Below are 24,981 nucleotides of genomic sequence, written 5' to 3' on the forward strand. Positions count from 1 at the left end.
ACAGCCCAGGCTCTAAGTTCACAGTAAGGCAATTTTTCCTTCACAGATTTTCTTTTAAATCATTATTATGTACTGGGGGCAATAGAAGCCTTAATTCTTTTTTTAGCTTGCCCAGATCTCTAAATTCTTTGTAGCACATTCATTCTCATCAGCAATTTAGAGGATAAAGCAAGGAGGCATGACAGTAACATAGCTGCAGACTAAGTACACCATAGAGCTATTATATGCTGGAGAGCCATAGTGGAAGAGTACTAGACCGGAGTTTCGGGTATTATTTTAAAATTAATGGCTTTCATAGACTCTCCAATTTTCATTTTTTGGGGAGGAAGGGGCAAGAAGTGTGGGAAAAATCCTCAAATGTACAACTAAGAGAGAGGAAAAAAAAGTATACTGCACTATAAGAAAAATAACATGCCACGATACTATCCTGAAAGAAATTTTAGCACCTATTAACAGGGAAAGAAGTTATGTCCTTCTAGATGAAAGGCAGAGTAGTATCAGTTTCATATGAGAAGCAATTTCTTACTATTACAGGCAATCAAACACAGAAGCAGTTCTCTGGGTGAAATGATGGGCTCACTCTCAATTTCATGCTTCAAAACAAGACCAGGTAGCTTTCAGAAATGCAAACTTTAATCCAAACTAATTCCCTTTTTCTAAGGAAAAGCACGACGGCCTGCATATTGCAGGATGGCAGGCAACGTCATCTCCACTGCTGCTTCTGGCCTGCGAATTTTTTAAATTTCCTTCACTTTCCATTAGATGCCCAGGAAAAAGCATGTCCTACCTCGGTCAGGAAGGCACAATACGCAGCGGAGACGGAAGACGCAACTAAATAACCTGCGTTCGGTTGGAATACGCTCCTTCCATCCTCACAAGACTCTATAAAAAGTACTTGCAGCCTGAAAGCACTTTGTTATTGATTAGCTGCACTTTAATGTTGTGCTTGGGCTTGCTACAGCAGCCGGTGTGCGTGGAGCTGGCTTCAGCGAGGAGGAAGGAGCCTTCCTCCCCTCACCCTGCTCCTGAATCCCACGGCTGCCGGCCCCATCCCTGCGGCTGCAGCCCAGCTCATCCCCTGGCAATTGCAAGATGTCCTGTAAGTTTAGATCTTTCTAACGTTGCTCGTTATGAAGGACAGGGGTCCACGTGGGTCATACAGCGGGTGTCCAACGTTATTTTTGTTTTTAAGCTAGAAAATATTTTTTGTCAAATTCATTTTTGGGAATTTTGTGCCATGCTAAAGCACCGGCACATTTTGGTAAGGAGAATCCAGAAAGTTCTTTCTTCTGCCCTATCAGGGCAAAGAAACCCCAATCACTTCACAAGATCTTTGTGTGGCCAAAACGGAACTTCAATACTTCTCTCCCATGCTGAATAGAAGGCTCTGTTCCTTTTTTTAAGCAAAGGGAAATAGAGGTATTAATCAAACGAGTATTAATCAAACGAGCGCGTTTCTGCCTTTAAAACGTAGGCAGAAGCTGAGGTAGGAAAGGCAGCTGGAACGTGTGCAGCTTCAAAGCACGGTCACCCTGAGGAAGGTGTCTCGACTCCTTCTCAAAGACGCCGCTGTGAAAAGACCAGCCTTCTTCTGGTATGCAGATGCAGCATAAGGGCTACGAGCAGTTTGCTAAGAGTTTTCAACTTCAAGAGGTCTAATAGCAGGATGATATTTGAGTAAAATCACATACTGATACATCTTCCGTGCAGACAAAATACTATTCCGAAATTGTTCCAGGTGATAATTGACTTTTTCATGCTTTTCAGCCAGCAGAAAGTTATCCATCCTTCTGCTGGCACTAACCTCCAAAGAATCAAACTCTTCCTGCTTTCTCCAGCTGTGGAGTTTCACACTACTCACAAAGTACTAACTCACTCTACCAAGGTCTCCTGAAAACACATTTGGGGTTTGCAAAGCCACAGGGAAGCCAGAAGTTGGCAAGCACCCAGTGGCCAGGGGCTCCTTCTCTTTTCTGATAAATTAGCACCTTTATTTGGAGGTTTCTTCATCCAGCCTGGTGGGGTTGCATGCACTAGCGCATGTCCACACCAGCAAAAAGGTCCCAAAACTTCCAACAGGCTTGTAGGGTAAAAGGAAAAGCTCCATGAGAATTATCTATGTGAGGGTTTATTACACCCTGTTTTTCTGCCTTTTATTGAAGGTACAAAGTCATAAACTGCGACCAGATCTGCTTTTCCATTTCCTGTTTCCATTTGTCCGAATAGCAATTAAAGCAGATTCCTATCTACCTTCTCAGAAACTATTTCCATATCAGACATCACATCCAACAGGGAACACTTCTAATTTTATTCATCAATAATATAAAAATAGTGGTATCCCTTTTTTTCTAGCATTTAAACAATATGCATGTGAAATATAGGGGCGTTAGTTTGAAAATTTATTCTGGGATCTATGTCCTAAAAGTTTTAGATCCTGTATAAAGAACTTAGGCAAAGTTGATTAAAAATAGGTATTTTCCTTATTCACACTACCTTGCACACAGAAAGTTTAGTTTGCCAATTCTTCCCATGAGCTCAAGTATTCTTCCCCTCCCAGACTTGTACCTACTGATGCTAAAAACACTAACAAATTTAAATAATTACATGGAATTATGAAAGCAAAATAGAAGATCTGAATTTGGTGTGTTGTTACAACAGAGAAGAATTATCTGCTTTAAAACTGCATTCTATACGCATTTTTCCTTTATTTATTTTCTGTAATTAACCGGTAATGACGGTAGATCTCTGATCTGTTATTTTGAACACACAGGTCTCAAGGAGAAAACAAAAGAGGACCTGGCTCAATTACCACAGAAATCTCCTGATGTACCGCAGGAAAACAGCTATTTGTAGAACTTTCCAAAATCCCCAAAGGAATGAATAATAAAAAATACACAGGCGCCTTCTGGGGCCAGACAAGATACCGTGACCAGAGGGTGCCAGTCCTCAGACAGTTAATTCCAAAGCTTGGCACATGTACATCTAGCTTGCTTTTGTTAAGAACTTTGTTATTTTTTTAAAGAAGGGAATTTTAACAGTTTTGCTATAAAATTATTAGCTTTACAGAGACATAAACAATTTATCTTAGCAGCAGGAAACTTTTACATTATTTAAATATTTAGCTTTGAAATTCCAATTAAACCACTAGCCCTGATTAATTTAGTAACAGTAAAAATGTGTGGGAATATTTACTTTTCTTTGGGGCGCTCTCTGTCCTAGTTTTTCAAAATCGAAAGCTCCTGCAGTTTGCAATATTTATTTCCAGTATCTGCTTCAAGCAGCAGTTTAAAACATCAGCCCACATTTAATTTGAAAAATCTTCCAGAATGACCAGCTGGAAAACAAATGGGGATCACGGAAAGCAAACACAAAATGTGTATTTTTAGGTCAGTCCCACCCTTCTTGTTCCTGTGACATGTGAAAAACACAGCAAAAGAGCTCCAATATTCTTTTGCTGAGGCAGACATTTACCTCTTAAATCTATTATATTTAAAACATATTCTAAAATGTGCCTGAGAGTAGAGACAGAGAAAGCCTAACTTCCACTTGTTTTCAAAAGCCTTTAAATGATTGCTGTGGAAGTAACTTGGAATTAAGTAGGCTTCCTTTTATTAAATTTAAAGCAACATAATTAGTTTATGTCCTGCATTAGAGAAAATAACTTTGGTTTTCACAAAATAAATACCATTTCATATGAAAAGACGGGAGAGAACCGACTGCTCTCATTAGGGTCTCAAAAAAAGACAACCAGACTGCTCAGTTTTAATAACAATTGGGGAAAAATTGTCCATCAGCTGCAGGGAGGGAAGCGCGGTGGCTTTGCTGGGACACGGCCCTGCTGTCACCTGTAGGGCCATGAGAGTTTTCCGTGTACAAAGAGCTCCTAGCACTGCCCAGCGTTCCCAGACGCGCGTAATGGCTGTCCTGCTTCATTAATGCTGCATTTTATTTCTCTATTATGTTTTTGTGTCCTTCTCTGCAAGTCTGGAGACTTCCCTCCGCAGATGGGAATCTGGGAAGGGAGCGTGAGAACGGATAGCGGACCTGAAATAGAAACCAAACGACACTGGGAATCCCTTGGATGAGGGAGGAAGAGAAGATGAAGATGAGACACACGTGGAAGAGGCAGAGGACATCAGACATACAAGGACGCAGGTAAAAATGGCTCAGTGTGAAACTAGTGTTGGGAAAACAGTAGGATAAAACTAGGAGTAAAAGATGATGCCCAGGCCAACCATCCATTCAATGCCTGGGGCTTTCCATGAAGAACCGTGGATCTCTCTCCTGGCTCCACGAGAGTTTTCACGGAGGGAGGACCCCACTCGTGCAGCTGCTGCACAGAGCACGTAGCCCAGCAGCAGGGACGCGTGGGAAGCTCACCAGAAATGTTCCTCAAAACCTCAAAACCTCTGCACTTTGCTACAAAGTGCGCGCTTCCTAGCGCTGCCTTCGGAACCAAGTTAGCAAACGAGACCCAAGAACGGGAGCGACGGACAACGAAAAGCACCGCGCTAACAACTAAAAATACTATATAGCCTGATTAAATGCGTTTTTTTAGTACAAGGATTTCCATTTACGGGCAAAAATAACACACTATCATGCAAATAAAGATTGCGTGATAACTCAGGTACAAGTAGGTGAACCAAGGTCACCAAGGTTTTGAAGTATTAGCCTGCAAACGCTGTAATGCGTATTAAATACAAAAAGCCCCTACATTTAAAAATAGATCAAATGGCACAGAAACAGTGTCTGCACATACACAGCTGTGAATAGTTTAGTATTGGTAGACAAAAAAAAGCAGTACAAAATAAGAGCTAAGTTAGAGAGAACAAGGGCTAAATGCTTTTTGGATTTAGTCAGAAGCATTCTGAGGTTTACCCATTCGTATATACTAAAACTTTAAGGAAATAACCAGTTAAACATTAATCTTACAGAAAGACTTTACCAGTTTTTCAGGTACAAAAAAGGATTCTTCACAACCAAACGCAACCTTTTTATTCCCCAGTTTTCCTTCATCAAAACTTGGGAGTTCCTCATTTTGGAGCAACTAAAAAAACACTCCCAAAAGGCCACCCTTGCAGGAAACAGTAACAACAGCAGCCAAAAGATTTAACCTCACCATGGCACAGGTATAAATAACCTCGCAGCTTGGTAGAATTTATCTTTTAAATGAAAAAGTTCTTCCATTTTGGGGTTCAGAAAGAGAAATAAAAAAAAAAGGAGAGGCGGGGGGGAAAAGATGCCTAATTTTCTTTCTTAATTTGAGCTTTCCTCAAACAAACAGCTACTCTTTGTTTCCTTATTTTAGGTCATGTAATTCAGTTACGCATGCCACACACTTTAACTATTTCCCATCTGTTTTTCTCTTATAAAATCACATGGGAGCTGAGAAAATCCAGAAGGATCCAAAACCTGATGGAACCAGGGCTGCACCAGCCCAGCTAGACCTGCCGGTGACCACAGCACACGGCAACGAATGTTTTACTGTCCATGCAGTCAAACCTGGGGGGGAAAAACAAAACAAACTAAAAAGGCCAGAGTGAAAAAGTGTTAGGGGAGTGCATATCAAACACTAAGTAAGCAAATCAAGTCTTTTATTTTCAGAATCTAGAAGTGAGAGCCTTGATCCTGGGCACCCCAGACCTGCCTGTCCACCAGGCTAGCTAGGCAGCTATGAAGATTTTCACTTGGTGCTGCTGGACGAGGCAGTAATAAAGCTCTGCAGAACCAGCCCTTTTCCCCAGCAGGTCCAGGCTGCCCAGGCACGCGCAGAGACGCAGTTGTGGGACTCAGAAGTTCAGAAATCAAGTGGTACCTTCATTTTCAACCTGTCTGCTAAGAGAGAGAAAGGCAAACATGCAGATTTCAAGTGAATTCAAGTGCCCCATTAGAAGTTCAATTATGTTCTGGAATTAAGTCTTAATTGGCTTACTTATAGATGAGCTGTACAGCTAACCAAAACATCTATGGCCACATAGTCATCGCTAAGTTTCAGATATTGTCATGTGCAAGTTTAACAGCAGATCAAGAGTGGGAAAATTAGCTCTATTTCCATTAGACATATAGCCTTCTCACAATATTACCCGAGGTGCTTTATAATGAATAGACAATAAATACACACAAAATTATTCTGAGTATCCACCACGTATTTTGGTGATCACAGTCCATATACTCAAAACAAACAGTACGAGCAGAGACATATCTCTAAAATGAAGTCATGTTGCCAAAGCCATATAGAAAACTGAGAGAGCAAACCCTGTGTTTTATTGTGTGTTGCTGGCTCTTTCTTTTCCACGCGGCTTTCATGTTTTCCAGCAGCAACCCCCATGCCTAAGGACACTGCCCACCGCAGCGCCGGGTCCTTGTTCCTCCTGCTGACACCAGGATGAGCAGAACCTCCTGCCTCTGCTCAGGACCACGCGCACGTGATGCAAAGGAGCAGTGACACAAAAACTCAGGGAGGGAAAGGACTGCAATAGGAAATGCAGAAGTGCTGAGTCAGAGTCACATTTTTATACCTAAAAGATGCAAATACATCCAACAACTGCTTTCAAATAGCTTCTTTTTCATCTTAGTTACTAAAAAAAGCTTAAAACATTCAAAAGTGAAACCAGGCTTGTGTTTTTGAAGGAAAAGAATTCTCTAACTTACTAGTCATATAGATATTTTACTCACCTTTGCTGTCTAAAGGAAATAGATTTCAAACATCTTCTCTGTAAATGACATATTCTTCAGTGTATTTATACCTCCAATGACCACCATCGTCAATAAGGATCTGAAGAAATGCACAAAACAGTACATAAGCCAGGTCAGTTGAATTATACTTAGGACTTTTTTTAATACATATTTGTTTATATATTTATTTATTAAGATGGCACAAACTAAAATTGCACATTGCATATAATACAGTAACATGTTTAGTGCTTTAAGAACAAACGGACAAGCACTAAAACTATTATATTGGAGTGCACTTATCTATTTGAGGCACAAAACAATTACTCTGTATTAACATATTTAAGATCACAAATACAGCAAACTCAGGAAATTTACTGTTATCCTACCAAAATAACAACAATGACAATCACTCATGATTTAGGGATTGCATAAGACATATGCACAAATGAGTACTGAAGAATGCTATTGCATGTCATAATATGCAATAATAAATATTTATTATGAAAAGTTAAAATAGTTCCCCTTATTCTGAAAATTACAACTTCAAAATAGGGTCCCTAAAAATGTCAGTTGTAGTTTTAAACAACAAAAAAGTCGCTCAATAACACAAGCACGTGGTGCCATTTGTTACTATTGTTTTCTGACTTTAGAACTGTAACCATAGGAAAATGAATTAAAAATAACATGAATGTCTGTGCTTATGGCAATGCCAGAAACCAAACGAACTAGCCTGAGTACGTTGACGCATATTAACTTTATTTCATTTGGAAGTAACTTACACCCACAAGTCCTACATTTTAAAGTCTCGATTTCTTTCCCTAAGATGGAAACCACTCCGCAATCACGAGCACAACAATATTTTGGGAATGCTTCCTTAATAAAGGCACTTCAAAGGGCAGACGAAGCCTGGTAACAGCCTTAAGTCAATCCCACCTTTACGTACGTGCTTGACGTTACGTATAGAATAAAGCTCTGCTGGTGCTGACACACATTTCATATTTCTGAACGCTTTTGGTCCTGATTCAGCAATAAAGGCCATTAACTAGAAAGCTAACAGAGTTAAAAAATATATTCTTCCTCTCGTAAATAATTTCTTCCCCTGCTCAGCTGGGCTGCAACCTATGAAGCCCATACCAGCCTTGAAGGTCCCGCATCCACCGGGACAGGAAGGCAGCATCTCCCTGCCTAAACGTTTATTCTTGGAGCGTTTCAGAATCTGAGATTGGTCTCCCCTAAAAGCGCCTTTGAGCCTGTAGCTAAGAGCCGAGATGCTCCATCAAACCCAGCTGTCAACGGTCCTCAATAGCTGAACCTTACCCCAAACTGCCTAGATTTCCTAAATGCAAAGGTGGCCTTCCCTTCCCTTCCCTTCCCTTCCCTTCCCTTCCCTTCCCTTCCCTTCCCCTTCCCCTTCCCCTTCCCCTTCCCCTTCCCCTTCCCCTTCCCTTCCCCTTTCCCTTCCCGCCCGCTGGGTAAACCCTGCCCACTCTGTCCTCTCTACAGGAGCACAGGACCGTTTTCTTCTATGTTGGCACAACCAAAATGCAGATATTTACATTCCGCTCCTATTGCAGATGTTTTTTCTGATCATTTTTGTCCTTTTCGCGTTCACACCAAGCGCAACAATTGTGAGGATACAATTAATTTTGTTCTCACAGCCTTAAAGGAATACTGAGCATCACTGCAGCCAAAAACAAAACAAAACAAACAAAAAACCCACATTCCTTCTGCATTAATACCCATATGTTTCAGGAGCATCTTACAAAGCTCAGGGGACCCTTTCGTTTTACTAAGGGTAAACACCCGAGCGGTTGGTTATTTTTTCTCTCAATGGCTTTGGGTTCTTTTTCTTAACAGCCAGGAGGAGTCAGTACAATCTCATCTTCAATTAACATGAATTTACCAGTGAATTAAAACATTTCTTTGTTGTATAACACACAATTTTTTAATAACACATCATCTTATTTACAATTCCTGATTCACGTATGTCACCTAACACCGAAACAAGGCAGGCCAGCTATAGGGCGCTGGAAATACAGGCACATTCCTACACAAAACTCAGAGATTTTCTGTCTCAAAAAAACACCCAAAATCCCCCAAACTATATTCAGCTTTTTTTAACCTCTTGAGCACCTTGCTTTGAATGTTGTTACTCTGAACATTTGCAAGATGAAAGAGTTGGTGCTATGAGCTTTGCATACGAGTCTGGTGCCAGCCCACAAAACATATGTCTCTGCTCAAATGCAAGAATCTGTTTTGATTTTTTTCTTCCTTCCTGGACAGGGAACAAAACAAATGAATCTTCTTCTGAGACACTAAGCTTGCTCAATCCCCAAATACATCACGATACACATAACCAAAAGAATATTTTGAATAATTTATTACCAGCAGCAAATTCTGAAGACGATAAGCTGAACGCATCACAACAATCATTCAAGGTAAATGCTCAAAAATCATTTGGGATATATAATATATTGTTTTCAGACATTATTATTTACACCCATGGGTGCTACTGAGTCTTAAAAATAACAGATTTATTTTTAACCTAAACGTTTTATAGCACAGCCATGTAAAAACATCAATATGTTTTTCTAATGTCATTAGCGGAATGGCTGGTTCCTGCTGTAAATAGTTCTCTGTACCCTATTTTGGCAGTATTTGGAATAATGCAGATTTTCCACTATTAATATCACTGACATAGCGGCGGGAAGCATTGCTCAAGCATTGTACGAAATAATCAAAAGCAACAATTAAACGTCTTCCTTGACCTTACATAGGTGGCAAACACACGTGAGCTTCATACCAACTTCTGGTATTTAACAAGAAACGCATTAGCCTTGAGACCGTTGTGTTTCCAGTAGGGAATCTATGGAGGAAGGGCTACCAAGAGGTGCTCCGGAGGCTCGCGAGTCCTTCCAGGCACTCGCCTCTGGGAAACATGTTTTTGTTAGTTGTAAGAGGAAATTTATAGTCCGATAGAGATCATTTCGTGCCAAAATAAATGTACATGGAGAACGTCAGAAACATGAGTACACAAAAAACCCCAAAAATATCTACATGTGGTTATCCAAGGATAAATCAAAGTCTCTTCCGAATTATTAGTTTTCAATAAAAAATTCCAAGCCAGATCCGTCTCATCTTGTTTATTCTGGGAGAACAGCAAGTGAGGACGAGCAGGATCACACACGAGACGCCCCTGCTCCCGCGCCGTCCTGAGGAGGAGCTTCCTCCTGCTCTTGGCCACTGCGTACCCTTTTGCTGGCGCCAAAATAACTGAACTTTCTAATATGCATTAGCAAGAAGAAAAATAAACACATTTTTTTTACTAAAAATGTAAAAGCCCCACTGCTTTTACCATGGATAAGGCGCACCAAGCTTCAGGAAAAGCCTCCTTCCCTCCAGCCTGAGGGACCCGTTAAGCTACACCATAACGAAGCCCCATTTCTCTTCCAAATACAAGCATCTCCCCGCCTTGCAGGTTTCTTTATAAACACTTATTTAGCAGCTCAGCTTTCTTTAAAGCTGAACAGTGTCACTGCTGCTGCGGTTACCAGAGCTGAATCCTCCCCAAAGGTCTGTTTTTATTTCCAAGATCTATTTGTCTCTTGAACGTTCGCAGTGCGCAAGGGGCCACTACCGCCCACCGCATGGTGGGACTCCACGTCCAGCGTCCGACAGGACCGAAAACACCTCGGAGCTCGTGTAAACGTGATGCTCTCATCACAGAGAGGAGCAGGCCACGGTCCTGAGTGCCCCCTCCCACGAAACACCCACCTTGTTCTCCCACAGCATTCCCTGGCACGTGCCGGCCGGGATCATCCCAGAAACATCTCGGCTCCTCCTCCACCCGTAGCTACTTGAGACGACCTTAACAACAGAGTGTGCTCTTAAAGCTGGGAGCCTAAAGTGAGTGCAGATGTTATGAGTCATTCAGCAGAGCACGAGGAGGCTTTTGCATCAATTTTCGCCACATCTCGGCAGACTCTGAACCTCGGGCTGCCCGATGAGGATGTGCACAGGCAGTAGCGCTGGGAAAATGCCGATCATTGAATGAATATGGCTGGAAAAGACCTTCCTATCCTGGAAAAGATGGGAGGGTTTCAACTGAGAGCTTGGTTTCTTGGAGGAGAGGGGAGACAAAGCAGGAAACTCCGTGCTGGGAACAGGAGAACAACCTGGAAAACCCATGAGCAGACTGACCTCGGCGCTGGAGAGGCCCCCGAGGTGGTAAGGGAACAACTGGAAGAGCCCCAGTGCCGTATGAGTAACCCCAAAACCGGAATTACGGGAGCTGGGCAGGAGCCTGACTCAGGCCAGCGGGATGGCCAAGGCAGCTGCGGAGCCACATCACTTATGCTCTGTGTTTTAGATAGTATAAAATACACGGAATAAGAAAGAATATAGCCTAAGAAATGCCCCTCACACCAACGGCTCCACGTGCCACTTGCTGCTCTGGTCATCAGCCACGTTCAGAAGAGCAAGAATGCTGCTAAATAAGTGTTGAATGGCAGGGTCTGCACAAACAGATCTGGACGCCAAATCTGTCTGCAGAGCAGTGACATACACCAACGTATCTGCTCCAGAAAAAAAAAAAAAAAAAAAAAAACATTTTTTTGAGCTAAACTGTGATGCTTTTTCCAGATAGAAGGGGAGGGGAGAGGTTGAAAAATGAAATCACAAGTAAGGAAAAACAGGGAAGAAAATCATTTTAAGAAGGAATTATTATGGGCTAAAATTTTAAAATGGACTAAATATCATTCAGTTCGGAAGTGTGTGGGCTCAAGCGTGTGCCTCACACGCAGTACTGCACATGGCTCATCTGACACACTAAACTACACATATCCCAAAAGGTGTAAGGATCAGGACTGGGAATCTTTCAGGCGCTTTTCTACAACCCCAGGGTTTTCACAATACTCATCCAGTTGCATTGAACTCTTCTTTTCACCAGTGCAGTAAAACCATAGATTAGCCTTCAGTGTGATATATCACTGCAACGGACTTGCATTAAGGCTGATAAACATGGAGTAACGACCTAATGAGGATGGGACTGAGAGCTTACAAAGTCTGAGACTGTCTCACACTGCTGGGGGTTAGAAGGACCTGCAGAGCTGTAGATACGAACGTCAACTGTGATGGAGAAACAAGTTTATAAAAAATAACTAAGCTAAAGACATAAATTTCAGATGTTAAAATGAAAATATCAGGAAATGCTGAAGCTGCACGTGATGTCCATTAAGGAGAGCAGCACGTGTTGCAGTAAGACCAAGACTCACGGCGAGGGCGGCTGATCCCGCGCCGCTTCCTTGCCCATCTGAGCACGTCCTTGCTGGAACTGGAGTTAATCCGGAGCCCAGACCCTTCCAAAACGGAGCTGGGGGCCCAGACCCTCCCCGGCAGCTCCGGAGCAGCCGCTGCCCTTGTGCAGGCACGAGAAACGAGCAGCATTTACTGCAAACATCCTTCATCTAAAAGGGAATGCTTTGCACCTGGATTCCCACCCATCCCAACATCTAACGCACGCCCAAATATATTCCTCAGTAGAACTTATTCCGTAAGTCACGTGAAAATGGTGTTTTAGTAACAGAAATCTGAGGCAGAGTGATTTAGTGACCTCCCCAAATTCTCCATATGTCAGTGGTATAGATGGAAACAAAATCTGAAATTTCTGTCAGCTCTAATCTCGTCACTCCAGCACTACAATCCCTGCGATAGTTCAAATCCTTCACATAATCTGGGGCTGCAGAAGCCAAGAAAAATGAATGAAAAGGATTAGGGATATTAGCTGCTTTTTTATTTTGGGATTCAAGCAAGAAAGCAGAAATATTATTTTTATAACTATGCAAGTATTACTGTGCTTTATAACATAATGTTCTTCTTCTGTTTAGATGGTTCCAAAAATATTCACCTCCAATTTGTGGCAGCTGATATCCCCCTAACAGCATTTTCTAGCTCCAGGGCAGTCGATGTCTATAGCAAATCTGTAGAGAACTGATGTCATAGTAATAATTTTCTAAACATAGAACTAAAGAGTGAAGGAGCAGCATTAGAGCTGAGAGGTATCAAGCCTTAGCTTCTGAATGGGTATCTCATTTCAGTCCTCGCATATATATAATACCTGCAAAGCCACTGCGAGTTGGACTGAAGTTCTATTTTTGCTTGATTTCAAGAAAATGAAACACTGACATCTACCATTACAAATAATTAGCTTGTGCTTTCAAAGATTGAGTACCAGAAATCACACGACTGAGTGAAAAACTGGAGAGAGGCCCCTACACGGCAGATAAAACACAGCCATCACTTCAGAGACTTTTCCTTTAAAAAGGAAACAAAACGGTGCAATGTTGAGTCTCAACTGCTGAAAGAAACAATTCTTCAAACCTGAATTAGAAACACTTAGGAAAAGCACAAAAATGCTATAAATGCAAGAATGCATGTATCAGTGGTGATTACATAGTAAAAGAAAAATAAATGTATCTTCAGATACACCTCTTATTCTGCTTTTTGTCTTTTGAAAGCAGAAAAGGCAATCAAATGCAAGAGAAAACTGGCATAAATTGGCTGATCCTGCACGGGTTTCCCTTCAACAACACGTCTGCATTCACTTAGCTAATGTGTAGTTATTTGGGGCAAAATACCAAGTTTTACGGCACCTCTCGGATCCCAGCAGGGAGTTGGGAATGATCTGCAATCATTTTGCAGAAGAAGGGGTTCCAGAAAGGCAAGGATATGGGGACACCACCGGAGCTCCTGCTACCTGCTCAGCAGAGCCATACCTCAAGATCTTTATGCTTATAGAGATGAGATCTTTATGTTTATAGGTAAAAGATTCACCTGCCTGCTGGCTTTCCTACCTGGCAGCAAAAACAAAACACAACACAACTGGTTCTTCATTTGCCCTCGTCTGCAGCCTCCTAGCTATTCCAGCTCAGAACACTTTCTGTTAGTTTTTCTATCCATTGAAAGCAGTCCTGATGAAACTGAGAAGTTCTCGTCTTTGGTACCCATATACAGCACCAGCTTCCAGACTTAGTGACAGTAAAGTAGTTGGCTTGATTCCAGTAAACAAACTGATAGAGGTATTTCCATGGATTTGGGAATATCTTATTTATTTATTTACTTATGTATAAAGACGGGAAGCAGAAGGAAGGACTGGGAAACCTGGTGCCATGACCCCGGGAACCCCAGTCAGCAGGATATCGAGGTCTTCTCTGCATTTCTACCTTCAACCCTCAGCTGCTGCTAACTGCACTTAATTCACCAGAACAAGAAATATTTGGTCTGAATCTTAACGCCTGTAGTTTTACAAAGGATTTCTCTTTCAGTGGAGTTTCCAGAAACAAAAAGTGGCAACTCTCTAACTGTTCAGGTAAAGCAGCATGAGCTTTGCTTTGAGTTTTAATTTTGCTAGAAAAAGCTGGCAGGGTGGTCGTGTTATCTTTTGGAAAGAAGCAGTGCTGACACTAGTAATGCCATCCACCGAACGGCTGAGCTCCAAGCATCACTCATATTTACTGACATTTTTTACCCTCCGTTCAAACCATTTTGCAGACCTTGTAACTGCAGTACTTTTAAAACCAGACCCTCTACAACTACCACAGTCAGACTGATGCTGTCAGCAATAGCAGCCCTCATCTTCCAAAACGCCCTTGCTCCCCTTTGCACCCAGCCCTGCACGGCCCTTTTACAGCTGATTATTTAGGTTTTGTCAACACAAAAGGCACCAGTAAGAACTTTGCTCCCCTAGCCTAATGGCATAAACAGCACTTTGCAAGAGGCTTGCATTGCTGACAAAGGAATTTATATCCCTTCTCAACCACATACCCGCTATGTGCAGATCAGTCCTGTGGAACCTGCAGATCACTAAGGAACACTGAAGCACTTCCAAAATGCAATAATGCAAACATTTTTTAAAATGAACGATTCCTCTGAACTTAGGCCTGCATTCCCTCCCTGGTTAAATAACCAAATAAAACCCTATTTCATCCACACGCACGAGGATGTCTCCTTGACAAGCAGATTTTTAGATACATGAGAAATAAGAAAAGAGATTGCGGTGGTACTTCTTTTTTTTTTGGATGGACTTTTTGTTTCTTTACCTCATTTCCCCTCCAACGTATTTGGCTGCCAGACTAAAAACACTGTTTCTGTGTATCAAATCTATTGTGCCATTTAATCAGCTTAGTTCGGTGGTAATTTTACACTCTGGTAAGACAGGGGACTGAAGTTTCAGGCAGGGCCTGTTTCTTGCCAGGAGGCTCTCACATTCGGTGGCCACTCTTGCCAAGTCCAGCAACACCAAACCCGCAGCCTGCCCGCTCCACGATCCCTTAGGAGACCGACCTGACTCCAAATATTCAGTATCTGACATTAAAAAAAAAAAAAAAAAAAAAAAAAAAAAAGCATTCAAGTGAACACTTTGGTGCTCTTTATTCTTTCACAGAAAGAAGATCATTAAAAGACTTCAGCTCTGTACTGGTAACTTCTTTGGACTTCCCAGCTCTGAAAATGCACCTAATACATCCCTTAAAAATTCTGGCTTTAGGCTGCTATTCCTTTAGATATTTCTGCCTTTATCAGTTCATTTTCTAGCACTGCTTTTTCCATCTTCTCGCTGAAAATGGAATCTTTCTCAGCAATCTGCCTTATCCCTCGGAGCGGGTTGCGGAGCATCCTCATCCCACCACGGCACTTCCGCACGAGAAGCAATTCCAGGAGACGAGGCGGGAGCAACAGTCCCACCTGGCTGAAATGCCATTTGGAAGGTTTTGTTAGGAAAATGACCTTGTTGATCCCTTTTTAAGGAGAAGCAGAGCCACCGCATCCCTGTTCCGCAGCGGAGTGACGGCCGCGCTCGGCTCCCCGGGATGCAGACACCCCGGGTGCTCCGTTTGCCTCCTCGTTGCCCACCAGAAACAACATCTACAGCAAAGGCTGCTTGCAGGAGTTGGCGATTGGGAAAAGAGAGCCTGGATGGCTGTATTGCAGTAAAACCCCCTCGGGAGGGCATGGAGGCATTTGAGCCTACAGAATAGTCGTGCTTTCAGGATTAAGGAGAGATTTAACTATTTTTGTTAGGTATCACATAACATCTCCTCTTTAAATACGCGCGTTTAGGAGCCAGGCTAGTCTCCAGCTCCAGGGAGGCTGCGCTTCATTACCGAGCTGCAGGTGACAAGGAGCCACGTTATTATTCCACGGAATGTAAATTCCATTAAAAGTATCACTTATCTTAACAGATTTCTTAACTATAGTTCGCAGTAGTTATTTGTGAAGACTAGAAAGATACAAGGGGAACAAGAATAATCAACAGACCACAAATACATACTATAACTTGGTCTTGTTTTGGAGTGATACTAATCTCAAACAAAACAGCACATACAGCTGGTGAGATTGTCACCCAGGCCCACCCGATGGCAAATATGGGGTCAGCAATGGAAACCAAACAAGGGCAAAGGAAACCAAACAACTCATGCAGGAGATCAGAAACTTTTTCATATCTTCCTTCTTTCTATTTTCTCTTTGTTTTCTCTCTTCAGCCCAAATGGTTCTTACTCTCGTTTGTTCCACCTGGTCCCAAATGAAATCCGGAGTCGCGTGGATCCTTTTGCTCCTACAAAGTGCCCCTGGAGCCAGCGGGATGTCACACGCTCGGCAGTGGCACAGGCAGATCGGGAAGGGGAGCCCTCCAAGGGCCCGAGGACGGAGCCTCCACTCGGGATCGGCAGCAGCTCCCAAGGAAGCAAGATTCCCAAGAGTTTAGCACATTCTTTGCATACCCATGTAAGACCCTTTTGCATTGGCTGGTTAAAGTGAAGGAAAAGAGGAGGAGAAGAAAAACATAAAACAAACAAAATCAAAAAGAGGATGAAAAAAGAGAGTCTTTGTCTTAAAACAGTTTTTCTTCCTCTGCTTTCTTTGGAAGAGTCTTCTAAAAAACCCGCTACTACTACAGAATGTTCTTTCATGACATTAAACCTTAATCTTCTCTTTCCTCATTTCACAGCTTTAACTCTGGCTATAGCCCCACCATACCCCTGCATATTCCATTTTTATCTTCAGTTGTTTACAATTTCAGATATATGGAGGCTGTTACGTCCTGCCTCCGCTGCTTTCTTAGTCTGTTTACATTATTTCCCTATGAGACGAGACAAAGGCTCATTGAGATGTCTTCAATAAATGCAGCATACCACTATTTTAGGTCAGAAGGGGTAATATTAAACATCTGTCTGGACCTCTTGGAGCTGATGCCCGCACAGACGTGGCTGTAAGTGCCATAACCAGCTACATCCCTCTCTGCAGGTTGCACGTTTTATTTTTCCCTCGGTACTAATTACAGCTTGGATGCATTTCCTGGTGCCATTCATCGCAGCAACATGTGTGGTGGCAAAAGGCAGGGCGAGACGACCCTGGGCTAGAAATGCCACCGTGTCACCTCGGTCCTCTGGGTACCCTCTTGGGCAGGGTGACACTTCCACAATCCGCCCTCCCTGCACATCAACCAGCTCCCTCTGTCCCCTGAAGACCACCGAACCCACGAGATTCCTCCTGATCTCACGGAGAGGAAAGGGCCCCCATTCCCCCTCTGCTGGGATGAAGCCCCTGGAAGGCAGGACACGGGGTGAGAAGGCCAAGTTTAAGCCAACCCCCCAGGGCTGGAAGGTCTGAACTTCCCCAAGGGAAGGTCTAAATCTGCAGTTGCTCCTACTATAACTCCTTGATTCCTTTCCTTTGCCAAGGCCTGAGATACTGTGAATTCTGGGTGCTCTAGAGCTACAGAGATACTGCAAACCAATCTCAACCCCCTCCCTGCCTTATTTTAACATAAGGAAATACTTTTTACTGTAAATTGTCTCCTTTGCTGAGGCCACGGTACCAACTTATGGCCAAGGGACACCAGTGCTTTGGGAAAGGACAGTCTGCCTGTCAGGGCTGCCTTTCAGCTGGCATCACAGTAATTTAATACAAAGAGTTAATGAAATCAGTACTAAGACTGTCCTTAAGAGAGCCCTTGTTTCCTGTATGTCAACAGCTCCCCTTCCAGCACTACCAGCAGTCGCTTCCAGAGACCCTTAGCGAGACAGGCAATTCCTGCAGTCTATTCCTAGAGCCAAAGGTTTTGATGGAACTACAGGAGACGCTTCCCGGCAATGCTCCCCCATTCCCTGCTGAGCGGGAGCTCCCCGTGGCCAACGGCACAGGCTGCAACAGCTCCAAGTCACCTCAACCTCCTTCCCCTCCCCGCGGCTCCCAGCGGCAGGACCAGCCGGGACGGCACAAAACGGCCTTTGGAGCCCCCGGCCCGGTGCAAATCCCGCAGCCGAGTTCGGTTCGTGCCGAATTCCCAGGCGCAGCGCCGGGAGCCAGGGCTGCTCACAAGGATAAAACTTTCCTTGGCAAGTCCAATGGTGCTTAGTTAACGGGCTGTGCGTGGGCTGATAGAAGTTCTGCGACGCTCAGGTGGTTTGATAGATGATGATAAGCAAGTCTTGACCACAGTTATATACACAGTGTTGGAAAATCCTTTTAATTTCACAACACGCTGATGCTTGAGAAACAGTAAAAAAATTACTTTTGATTTAAATGCCCTGAAATTTAGCTCAGGAAGTACAGGCAGGGCCCTCTGCTTCCTATGAAACAGAACAAATTTTGAGACAATAAACCTGGGGATTTTATAGCACTTTGAAAGTCCTGCTCCATCCACGATTTACAGCCATAGCTCAGTACCAACATTTGCATGAGGCTGAATAAATCCCAGAGAAACAACATGATTTAGAATAACGAAATACAAACATTAAATTAGGATATTGCACTTATATATTATATGCATAGAACGCTACCATATGGAACACAGGTAGAAATGTGCTCCCCTCAACATCATTCTTCCGACTCCAGCTAATGCTTCTTCAGCCAAGACAAGTTTCATTCACCTCAAGAAGGAAAAACTTCAACCTCACCTGGAACATTTCCACATTTAGGCTAAAGCCTAAGAGGACACTCGGATTTTAGCTCTTCCAGGTATTATTTGCAAGTTGAAAATGACATTAAAAGAGGGGCCCTGGAAACAGTAATCAGTAGAGATGCCTCAAAATCACATTAACAAGTCACAAACTGCTGCATTTGGGAAAAGAACTCCCATGTTCACGACTTTAAAAATAATTTAAATAGTAAATACTAATGGAAACTTTGCCAACACTAATTTTGGCACTTAGGTTGCCATATGAGTTGTTAAAATATGGAAATAGGTATGTTATAAGCATGCTTGACTTTTTAAATAAGAGCCAGATTAACTGATAGAAGTAAAAAGAAAAATATTGTCTATGTTTATCAGCGTTATCTGCTGTATCAAAGTAGTAAAAAATGTTAACTAATGTATTGAAAAACTTGGAAAGTGACCACCTTCAATGCCAAGATTTTGGACACAGACTGTAGTACATTGATCTTTCAAATACTGACAAACATGTGAATTTTAATAATAACTGTTCAGGCTTTTTTTCCACTAAGCACCTAAGCAGCTACTCAGGTCAATGGAAAGTTGGCTTTGGCCAAGGTCCCCAAGGTCATATTTTTATACATGACAAATTTTAAATCCTCTTCCTGAATACCACAAAAAGGAGTCAAAGACTTTTTTGGGCACGAATGGACCTATCTGGCCATTTTAGGTACCTTTAGGTATCCCCTGATACTTTTTGCAATGCCACTTTTCAAATGCTATCACACGTGAGATTTTCAAGTGCCTAATTATTAAAAATGTGAAAGAAACCCTGATTATGTTTTCATAGGAACAGAACAAAGGTTTGCGCAGATGCACTGTGTACCGGGTCTTTTGATATTCATCCCCAACTAAAGTCAGTCACCTCTGGGAAACAGAATGGAAACAAATAAAAGACAGGAGACGCAAACTGGATTCTGGGAAGAAAGGAATTTAGCGCTCACATTTTTGTCCTAAAAACGTCACAGCACAAGAGTACGGGTCAAAACAAACCTCTTCACGCTGTGATGAGGCCAAGGCTCCCCTCACACCGAGGTCTGACCCAGGGAGCCCCTTCCAGCCCACGCCAGCACCGAGGTCTTAAGGACACACGGGCCTTGTGACCCAGGAAGGAAACGCCGGGAGCCTTGGACACGGCTCTATCCAAACTCCAGAGGATCCTACTTCTATTTCCCATAATAAGCTCCCATATCACATTTTATATCCGCCCAGTTAAAACTGCATGGAAAGCTGAATGTTGTCAAACCAGAAGGAAATAAAGCTTTTTATTTTTAGAGATGGTTTCTAACTAGTGTTATCAGAAACTACAAAAAATTAACCCTGGCCGCGCACTCGTGTTACTGCTAGTAACGTTTTCTGTTACTTGTTTGTGCCTGCAAGGATTCGCTTTTGTACCCAGGCAGCCTTTGGGCAACTCGACTAGCTCCACCACAAGCAGAAAGACAAATGCAGCGTTGGCAGAGTTAAACACCCCTCCCTGCCAAGTATTCCCCAAACGCAGCATCCAAAGCTGACAGGAACAGAAAGGCAAGGTGCGAGTGCTGCGCTCGGGAATGAGCTTGGGAAGCGGGCAGATCCCAGCTGGGAATCCCCCCCGTGCCGCGGTTCCTCCTGCTCTCTGCGCGTCCCAGCGATCCCACGTCCCAGTGGGATCTGCCTCCACTTGCAGACCAGCCGGACAACTCCTGGAGCCCCAACCAGGGGCCAGGCAGGACAGGGGCATTAAAAGACCCAATGGCTCAAGACTAAGCTCCTGGATCCTGCTTTCGAGTCTGCAAACCGCTAGGGAAAAGGGCTTTTTTTCCTCTGTTTCAATAATGTTGTCGTTTTCAAAAATTTTGGCACTGCAAAACTACGTTCTGCACATGGGCTTCAGAGGGGTGAAGTGGCAGGTGAGAACTTTGTCTCATTAAATCCATTGTTAAAATCCATTCAAATGGACATTTGCCTCTGTATTCTGAAACGCCCAGGTGCCCAGGCTTGACCACGCTTTGGCAGTGCCGACCCAGCCAGGCTCTGGTGGAAGCTGCATCCCTGTCCAGCGCTCCCCTTGCGCCCACGCGCAGGCTGAGGTGCGTCCGGGTGGGCCGTACATAAAGGCAAAGTAAAGGAACATAACTTTATGTCAGAGACACAGCAGTGCCAGGAATGCCCTGAGCCTACAAATCTCCTGTTTATTACTCGTATGTTCTCCTGTTTTCTTCCATAGCAACATAGCAAACTCCAAGAAGTACATTTTGATACTACCTCCACGTGATCATCCTCTCTTCTGACAAACTCCAAGTGCATTAAAAACCTGCTAATTGCTCTATCCATTTAATAAAGGAAAACATGCACGTGGGATTTTTGGAACAATTTAGTTTGACCAACCTGTATTAATGATACTGTGGTCGATGTCAAATTCTCATCTCGTAACCAAGTTGTTATTCTTAATGAACAAGTTGACTCTTTTGAAGACTGATCTTTAAAATATGTTTCAACATATTTTTGGATATTCAACATAATCCTTCACTAGATTAAAAAACAGAGAAACTCGAGTGATCTCAAAAAGTGTAAAACATTCTTATAAATATCAGAAAAAGAGTATGGAAAACACGCAGTAATTTTCATCCATAAATGGCTCTTATGCCCAGATGACAGAGGCTGCTACCTCCCTAACCCATTTCAATATTCCCACTAATTTAACCTACAACCTCCTGTTTATTTCATCTACCAACTTTTCTAGTTCTCGGGACGTGCAAAACATTTTCCCTATCCAATACCTTCTTCCTCTTCCATGCATACAACCTCAATTCCTTTGGTCATGTAGCATTATAACTCCAAAGTTAAAATATGTTCTTAAACTGGCATCTTTACAACCATTGAAATTGTTATACGTATATATTATATATTTACACATACCTTGAAAGAGGCTAACAAGGATATTTGTACAGCTACTGGGCACGGGTGATAGATCCTGCTCGTCACACAGCAAACTAGACATGAGTAAGAGCAAGAGGCCACGCTTCTCCTACTAGCTTCTAAAAGCTGTTTTATTAGACAATAATTCAGGAGAGAAACGTTGTAATCCGGTATGTACAAAGCAGGCCAGAAGCAGAAACCTAATCCCACTCCAGGCCCTGACCAGAGCACGTTTTCTAATCTCAGTTTCCTCTTATCGAATGAGATATTTGTTTGACTTGTAATTAACTACGAGGATGTACCAACTTAGAAAACTTTTGGGAAAAAAAATAATAAACGGAGACAAAATGGAATTGTGGGGCCCTACAATATTGTAATATAGAATTATTAGAGCAAAGGAGCCCAAGCTAAACATATCAGGACGGAACTGCACCAAAATCCTTAAACCAGCCTAGGAGACCTCACCAGCGATTGAGGACGTGTTTAGTAAGGAGGCGCGAGCTGCTCGTCCACCACAGCAAACCCTTGGGATGCCCAGACCTCTGCCTGTTTTTTTGTGTGTGTTTTTTCCGGTACCAAAGGGAACCCGGTGACAAACACACGTGGAAGCTGAACCGCTCCCGGCGGCCAAACGGGAGCCGCGAGCAGGACGGCGGGAGCGGGGAGCAGGCGTTGAGGCCGCGCCAGCAGCTCAGGCCGCATCCGCCTGAAAAGCTCCAGCCTCAGTCACGAGAGCCGGGAAAATATCTGCATGAGCCGAGTGCTGCGTGGAGCTGCTGAGCAAGGGAGCTGCTGCTCAGAGCTTTGCCAAACGCGACGAAACAGAGATGACTGCCTTAATTTCCACAGTGCCTATGGTATTGCGAAGAACAAAACCCACCACGGAGTTAGCAATTTTTTTTTCTGCTGTTGCTTTGCTGTCTTTTTGGATGCAGAAGCAGCACGCCTGTGTGCTTGGAAACATTACACTGCACCGGCTCACGATTTAAAGGTTATTTCTGCAACCAAGAGAGCTCAAACCCGCTCTTCCGCAGCTAATACATCCTTCCTCCCGCCCAGGAAGTGCTCAGCAGAAGTTCCCGGTTGGAAAACTGGGAAGAAGCAAGTGCAAAAGGTTTTTAACATCAGCACAGTTTGGGCTGAATTTTGTCATAGGAAGGCTCATCTATACAACCTTAAATTAAACACATGACTCCTAATAAATAAAATAGATTGTCTCATTCCAATATTCTCCAAAGATATTTATTCACTGGCACATCTAGATATTTTATGAAAACTTGCAATCAATTTATTCCATGTGACACTGGTAAACAAAGTAATGGATAATTTAATTGCCTTTGTCTCTAGCTCAGAATTGCCTTTTACTGGTATTTATCTGAAATTATAATCTACAGAGAAAATGAATTATAATTGGACTTATAAAACTGATCATATTTAGAGGTTGACAACTGTCACAAATAGTAATCTGAATTGTACTCCTCCAGGAAGAAGCTGTAAAAAAACCTGCAAAGGCTGGTTTTGCTGTCTCATGTTTCCTGCAGTATTTTACTCGCATTCATTTTTCTAGATTTATTTATTTATTTACTGTATTTGTATAAATCACTCTTTTAGTTTCTTGCAGAGCATAACAGAGACCCTCTTTCGGCATCTTTTTTTCCTATGGACATGTAAAATAATTGAATCTTCATACCATGTGTTCCATTGAGAAACAAATAAAGCAATTTGAAATGATCCATGCTAATCACTATTACATAATGCATCCTGGCTTCTCAATACTAGCGCCAAACCTCGAGAAAAATACCAAACCCAAATATGTGTATACAAAAGTAAAAACAACACATGACATTTATCTTCTAAAGCAAAGTTTGAATCATGGTATATTGAAAAATTATGGCAATGCATACTCTGCATTCCTGAGAGACCCAGAGATTTTCAAAATCCCTACCTATTTAAAACATACCTTATAGTTGCACCACATTACTGAAGGAAATCGGTATAAAATGGGTATAAAACTCCTCCTTTGTTTAGAAATTTCCTCTGTAAAGAAGCCATAGCACATAAAATAGTTTTTTTTTTTTTCTTCCTCACTGAAGATATGGGTACCTAGAAAATAATATTCCTGTTTGCTTACTTTGGGATTTATACAAAAAAACCCTCCACGGCAGCAACAAACCCCCCACACCTTTGAATCTGGAAGTGAAAGTTTATTTTCTTGAAGGAGAAACGTGCAGGGTGGAGGCTGGGAAAGGAAGCAGGCGAGGAGGCAGCTGGCTGCACTTTGCTAGTGTGGGTATGAATGGACTTCAGTAATGTGTCTTGGACCTTTTTTGCCTAGGAACTGGGGCTTTTTAGGGCATAATTCCCACAGCCTGCAATTACTTTGGATTATCTATCTATGTGGCCAGGAGAAACACAACTCCCAGCACTTAGGGGCTTCAGAAAAGTCCATGCAAGGATTTAATGATCTCAACCATCTCAAATGGAGCAGCTCAGTCTGTCAGACAAACTTACCTCTAGATAAGACAACCACATAATCAAAGGCTAATTAAATCTTTTAGGGACATGTGTGTTTGCTCTACATGCTAAAAACAGGAAGAATCGCAGCAATAAATTCTCACTGTAAGCGGGCAAAGCAACCACCAACATTTCCCTGGTTTAACATTGGGGATCCACAAGTACTTGTCCTTTCTGGCGTCAGGGAGGGAGAAGAGGGAGGATCCCCGGGTGGAAGGGATTAAGGTTAAGGTATGGCAGAGCGCAAAGGGGAGGGCGCAGCTGCAGACGGACGGACGGTTGCGAGTCCGAGCGCGGGCACAGGGGCACTCGCCGCTGCCCTCCGTGCCCCGAGCAGCAGGGAGGCCCCGCGGAGCCGCCGGACAGCGGATCCGTCTCCAAACGCCCACGCCGGGGCCCTTCTCTCCGCGTCTCCTTTGGAGACGTGACTCAGCTCTCCGCTGAGCTGAGCAAGAGCACGAAGGGAAAGGGCCATGCAGAAAGGAACCGGCGTTATCTTCTCTTTGTCCTCAGCAACGGGCCTGTGACAGGCAAAGAAGGCAACTGTCCTCTCCTACAAATGCACTGGATACTTACAAACTAGGGAATGCCAAGAAGCTAAACGCCCGATCATTAAAGTATTAATGCAATGATTTGCAGCCAGAAAATTCAAGTAAGAGGAAGACAGCTAAGGGGGAGGGACGAAACCCTGTTCTCCCTCTAAAATTTGGTACGTTTATGCAGGGAATATTAACAAGCCTAAAAGCTCAAGCCAAAAAGTCGTCATCCACGAGCTGTCCCTTGTAGCAGGCTCATCTCGGGAGCTTGTGACCAGATGAACTTAAGCAGTGGTCCCTAAAGAGCAGTTGGCACCGCTAGCAATGATGGTATTTACGCATATGGATATAAAATCTATGCATTTT

The 24,981-nt window shown here is 43.1% G+C and overlaps 1 long non-coding RNA gene across 1 annotated transcript in view; it reads right to left on the reverse strand.

The window, feature by feature from the left end:
* Positions 1-24,981, reverse strand: part of LOC148593876 (uncharacterized) — a 53,256-nt gene that overhangs the window by 11,627 nt on the left and 16,648 nt on the right. Inside the window, exon 2 of the long non-coding RNA XR_015913619.1 lies at positions 6,676-6,775. This is a non-coding gene — a long non-coding RNA (uncharacterized LOC148593876). The remainder of the gene's footprint in view (positions 1-6,675; positions 6,776-24,981) is intronic.

Source organism: Tinamus guttatus, unplaced genomic scaffold (assembly GCF_059628265.1).
Source record: "Tinamus guttatus ecotype Peru unplaced genomic scaffold, ASM5962826v1 Tinamus_guttatus_pri_ptg000325l, whole genome shotgun sequence".
Taxonomy (NCBI): domain Eukaryota; kingdom Metazoa; phylum Chordata; class Aves; order Tinamiformes; family Tinamidae; genus Tinamus; species Tinamus guttatus.